Source organism: Rhipicephalus sanguineus, chromosome 2, assembly GCF_013339695.2.
Source record: "Rhipicephalus sanguineus isolate Rsan-2018 chromosome 2, BIME_Rsan_1.4, whole genome shotgun sequence".
Lineage (NCBI taxonomy): Eukaryota > Metazoa > Arthropoda > Arachnida > Ixodida > Ixodidae > Rhipicephalus > Rhipicephalus sanguineus.
Genome location: NC_051177.1, coordinates 204285177 through 204290833, shown reverse-complemented (window position 1 = coordinate 204290833; position 5657 = coordinate 204285177). Strand labels below are relative to the sequence as shown.

Below are 5657 nucleotides of genomic sequence, written 5' to 3'. Positions count from 1 at the left end.
AGTGATGGGATAATATGTACATGTATATTATTAATTTGTGGTAAGTCTGGTCGGCTCATCAGCATTGGATGTTTAGTAAAAACCACTGGAATTGTTTGTGTTAAGCAGAAATAAAAAATTTCAATTAATGATCAAGTTTGACCTGAGAAGTCTGGCTCCAAAACTAACTTGCATCGCTCCGAAACACTTTTTGATGCTCCGAAGCTCCGAAGCTGCTCCAAACCTGCTCCAAAACTCCCATTTTACCGCTCCAAAGCTGCTGCAAAACATCATTATTCCTGCTCACTGAGCTGCTCCAAAAAGCTGAAGCCCACTTCCACCCCTGTATCATGGTCTTTGCACATAAAATCTTAGAATTTACTGTTATTAGATAATTCCTGTGTTTGAGACTGTACCCTAGGACTTTCATATGCTGCTCTCTGCTATGCTGTTAGCATCAGTGGATTAATAGGGACAACGTGCGTTATATAAAAAAAGAAGCGCACAAATGCCACGTTTCTCTGCAACAGGTGCTAAGTGATGAAGAGAGTGCCATATGGCTATTTGCTAGTTCATTGCACATTTTAATATGGTGATCAGAACTGATGCCTATCCATGATTTGGTACGAGTGGTCCTGTTTGCTGTGCTGAGAGAGCTTCGGGGACAGTGAACCAGTGACGTTGCAGATGCGCACATGTGCTTGCAGTGTTTTAGCCCCATTTGTGCAGAAACTGAGCGTGTAGGCTGTAAACTATGCTGGATAATTGGGGTTGAGGGGTGATGCCTGGCATTGGCAAGATGCAAGCAGTGGAAGGAAAGAGGTGATACCAAACATCTTACAGGCACTGTGGACAGTTGGATGAGTCATGTTGATATGGTGCACTGAAAGGTCATCCTAAATGGTTCGCTGAACATTCGATTTGCTTTTTCAGTGACGGTTGTCACTATCGCATGAGCACCTGAAAACCTATTGAAGTGTCCATTGTGTGTGCTTGCTGCCATACTTTAGAGAGGAACGGCGCTTTCCAGGAACGCTTTCCAGGAATGGCGCCGAAATTCGGCATTAGCAGTGAAAACTGAGGGGGCGCTTGCTCAGAGTTTTAGGTGGTTTGATGTGCACGGATGACAGGCTGATACATCCATTCACAGTTTTCTTTGCAAGTCGTAAAATGTGCACTCATTGTGCTTAATCCATATGTCAGCTTTTAGATATTAAGGAATAAAGTATGTACATTTAATCCACTGCTGCTAGCCGTACTGATGAGACTATTAAGTGAGGTGAGTATAATATGACTCTAAACCTTCAATCTCTTCTTTGTTGTGGATGAGCTGGCTTTGCCTCTATGCTTTGCTGTGCTCTGGTAGATAGGTTGCAGTGCCACATGGTTGGCCAAACTATCTTTCCCATAATTGCATCTCGTATAAAAGACACTGGATGCATAAGACAATCAGTTGTAATGGACATGCTATTGTTCAATATTGGTCATCATTCTCGCTTTTAGCGTGTTAATTTTTGCGCAGCCATTGACTGCTAACAGCAGTTTCGTCCACTGTGGAAACAAAGTGAAAGAGGCATGCCTTCTCTGTTTACTATAATTTAAGCGGGTACTGACATGAAATGTTTTGTTTTGTGGCAAATAAGAGGTCTTGTCTCAAGACCCTAATTAGTGTATTGGTAAGCTTTACTGCACTCTGAAAAATCAATTGCATGTTTTTTAAGTAATAGTTTCGGTTCCCATACTGCATCCTGGCGTCACTACGCAGTGTAGTCACATGAGCTGGTGACATGCTTGCGCAAGATACCGACGTTCCCACCGCCGCTCAGTCCTTTTCGCGCACCCACGTGTGGCAAGCAGGTGCGCAGTCAACAATGGACGAAATTTTGTCTTGGCTTGGTCGGTGGCCAATTGCTGTCTCGGCCGCGCCGCACGATGTCGACCCACGCTAGCACCGGGTCGTGCTGAAATTTGTGGAACATTTATTATTGCGTCGAGTTCTGCTACTGCAAGATTTCACGGGGTGGAAGTGGGAGGGGGGGGGGGATGTCGGTGCCATGACTTATACATTTTATTTATTTTAAATGCGAAGCATTTCTTAGCGAACCTCTGGCACTTTGAGCGTTTCTATCTACGTATCGATCTATCTATCTATCTATCTATCTAGCCGCCTACGTCTGGGTGCTCTCATGATCCCCTCCTTAACTTGGCGTAGACCAAAATTGGCATAGGAGGGTAAAATCCTGTCACGTACGTCGTCAAACCCTTTCCACTAGGCACGTGTGGCACATACCCGGTTACCATGGGCCGCGGTGTACGGGTATGCGCCACAGGTGATTGACAGTTTATATCTACCCAGAAACGGCGAGAACAGACATTGGTAACTCGAATGCTAGAGCGTTAAGGAAAACCAACATCGGCAGCGTTGACTCAACCCAAGCAACATTTTATCCTTGGCAAAATGTCGGCCTGATGTCGCTGGCCAACTGCACTGTCGTTGGCCCAACCTTGGCAACCAATGTAGGGCCGGTCTTGGGGATTGACATTGGCCTCATGTGGGCCTGCGTCGGCACCCGATGTAGGCCCGTCCACCGTGGCCGACGATGCCGAGTGCATGCCGCTCGCGGGTTGACCAAGGCCCGACATCACATAAGCGTCGATTTACCGACGGCCGTGGTTCGGTTGCGGACGTTCCTCGCTAGTATTGCTCTGCTTTTTTTTTCTTATTTTTTGTGCGTGTTCTAACAAAACGCATCAATTGTTTTTCTGGTGTGTTGATGCGTGTCGTATTTAATGTGAACGGGCAGTTTATAGAGGCGTTTAACTCTATCTGAATTAATTACGGGCAGAGTGCACATGTAAGACGGAATTAAACGCCTCTAACGGTCTGCACTAACGTGTTAATACGTAACACACAATAACAGAAAGACGTGAATATAAGTTTTCTCTCTTTATATGTTTATTTTGCAATTGTATAGATGCACTAATTTTACATGCAACATTGTTCGCACGGAGCGTTTGCATCAGCCCTTGTGCAACGCAACCGTACAGTCCATGTGATCGCTGCATGATAGCGCTGACATATATATAAAACGGACGGCATTCTTGTTGGATCGGCTCCCTTCTTTCGGCCAGTTCTCGTGCTCTTGGCCCTGAACACGTACGCAGATGCGACGTTTTACCGTCGAGATGTGAGAGGGTAAATCGCCACCCTCATCAAGATGTGAGACTTGCATTGTTCTTCTGTCGGAAAAGACTGAAAGAAAGAACAATGAATAATACTCTGAGAAAGGTAGACTATTTACTTGACCAGTTGCACAGTCATGTCGCGTCTAGAAACTCTATTCACACAACTAAACAAAATTATTTTGTCACTGCACAAATAAGAAAAACACTGCACTTACAATAAATGCGAGTGTGCTGAAATTCTGAGAAGTGCTTCAAGCTCCACAGTGCACAAACTTGATAATATGTGGAGACAGGATGGATTGAGGTTTTCCTTGTTGGCTCGTAATGTCACTGCAAAACAAATGGTACAATAAATAGATTAATGAGAACACAATCTTACCTTCAAAGCGGCCGCGGGCCAGTCACATATTGTGTAGTCGGCATTTACAGCACACTTGCGACCAAATTCAACGTGAAAAGCGATTGCGTGAAACTTTTGTAACCAAGCATGCGTCTTACCAGAATTCTTTTCAGTTGGCGAGACCAGCGCAGCACGCTATCCACACCAGTCCTTGTTGCAGTGTTCCTTAGAGAAAACGGCAAAATAGGTTACGGTCTTACAATAAGATGCCACAAATAAAAAACAAGAAAATCTTACATATTTGCCCGTCAACGATGTCTTGGGTCCACGGACAAATATAACCACCGTTCGCCTGAACATTTCTGATCTGCCCGCTAGAAGAGACGACCAGATTGACGCATCAATTGCGCAAATAAAATTTGATTTTGTCGCTAGACAAAAGTCACCATACGATACACCGAGGAAATAGAATGTCACTTACGAGTTCGCGTCAAATCCTCGGCAGCGGGAGACGGCCGCGCGCCTCCAGGATCAAGGCAAACGAAATGCTTCTGAGTGCTTGCCCAATGCCCGCCTCTGCGTAGTGTTTCAGCACGTCCTCGCTCGAAAGAGCTACGATTTCGCGGGAAGGGAACTCCCGCACGCCACGGAGCTCGCTTCCCTCCCCAGCGCGGTGACAAAGAAAAAAAAAACCGCGAGAAGTCCGAGGTTCGGCGCTCCGCTTGCACGCCCCGCCGCCCTCGGCACATTCCGTTCCTCCTTTCAGGACTTGTCATTCTTTCTAGGAGAGGGATGTGATGCATGCTGCGTGCGCTCTCTCTCCAAAGCAAGACCGCAAGACCCCATCTTACCACTTTTTTTTTTTTTTTGCGGGGGAACGCACGTGTGTCTGGTGAAAAAAAAAAAAGGCGCGCGAACTAGGGCAGCCCTAATGCGTCCAAGAAGCGAATCGAATTTGAATTGAACCGTTTTCGTTGTTAACACAAAATATCGTTGGCACCCTAATATTAAAACAAATTAACATGAAAACCATAAACTGAGCATCAAGTACAAATATTAAAACTCTTCAGAGTGTGCGGACTATCGAATTCTGGCTCTGCAAGCGACTTTTACGCTAATTTTGTGTTTATTTGGACATAGATGATATTTTGAAATATTCGTATTAACGCATATGGGCTATTCCCGAAGACCGAATCAAGTATGACGATATTCGATTCTATATTCCAAATGTTTTCACTATATCTGATGTCCTCCCTCTGTCATGCGGCTCGATCAGATCAATCATGTATTCATATTCACGACCGTGCTAAAGCGGTGGACAGTTCGGTGCTCAGTTCAAAATCATCGATATTTTAATAGAGCCTAGCGCGCTATAGTATCAGGATCACAATTAAATTTCTGCTCGGTACTCGCAATTATTCCCATTTATTGATGTTGCTCAACCAAATGCTTTGCGTCTAATGCATGCAAAGGCGGACATTTTCTTGAGCTTCGAGCAGAAACCGTAAACGCTCGGTACACTTGAAAAGCACTCATGTCGTACCACTGTACATTGAGCATATAAGTGCTTCATCATAACAGGTCATCATAAGGCTTGAAAGGTGCTCATGACAATGCGGCGGAGGATTCTCGGCGGCCCGATCGCTAAAGGTTCTGAAGTTTCTTGCGAAACAAGTGAAAAATTTCGACATTTAAATTCCGCATTCTAACCAACTCCGCAATTGTACCTTTTCTTATTCACATACTTAATGTGCACATCAGAAATATTCGGCTGGATTCGGGAAAACTGAGGCACAGCAAACATATAACTTTAGTGCTGGGGTTATTGATTGGAGCAGAACTGCAAATGCGACGTCATTCTTAGACAAATGGACGTGTAATAAGCTACAAGAACGCCAGATTTTAAGATCACTTCGCAATTCAGCTTTTCATGTAATCAGTTAGAGCTTTCGCGCCCCTGAAACACGTATCTGAAATTTTCCATTAAAGTTGTACAGTCCGCGAGAACTCTATTTCGCACAATTCGTGTGACGAAATTAATATTTTTTTGGTCTCGCTATAAAGCAGCCAAAACCTTTCCGATGGGAGAAAGAATGATTTAATTCATTTTCAATAAAGTTTATTATTAATAGATGGTGTAATGTATATGGTC

General features: G+C 44.4%; 1 long non-coding RNA gene across 1 annotated transcript; it reads right to left on the bottom strand.

The window, feature by feature from the left end:
* Nucleotides 1-2948: 2948 nt before the first annotated feature.
* LOC125757294 (uncharacterized) lies at nt 2949-4160 on the bottom strand. Its single transcript, XR_007415222.1, has 3 exons — nt 3664-4160; nt 3381-3495; nt 2949-3232 (listed from the first exon to the last, which is right to left on the bottom strand). It is a non-coding gene; the product is annotated as an uncharacterized LOC125757294 (long non-coding RNA).
* Nucleotides 4161-5657: the final 1497 nt, after the last annotated feature.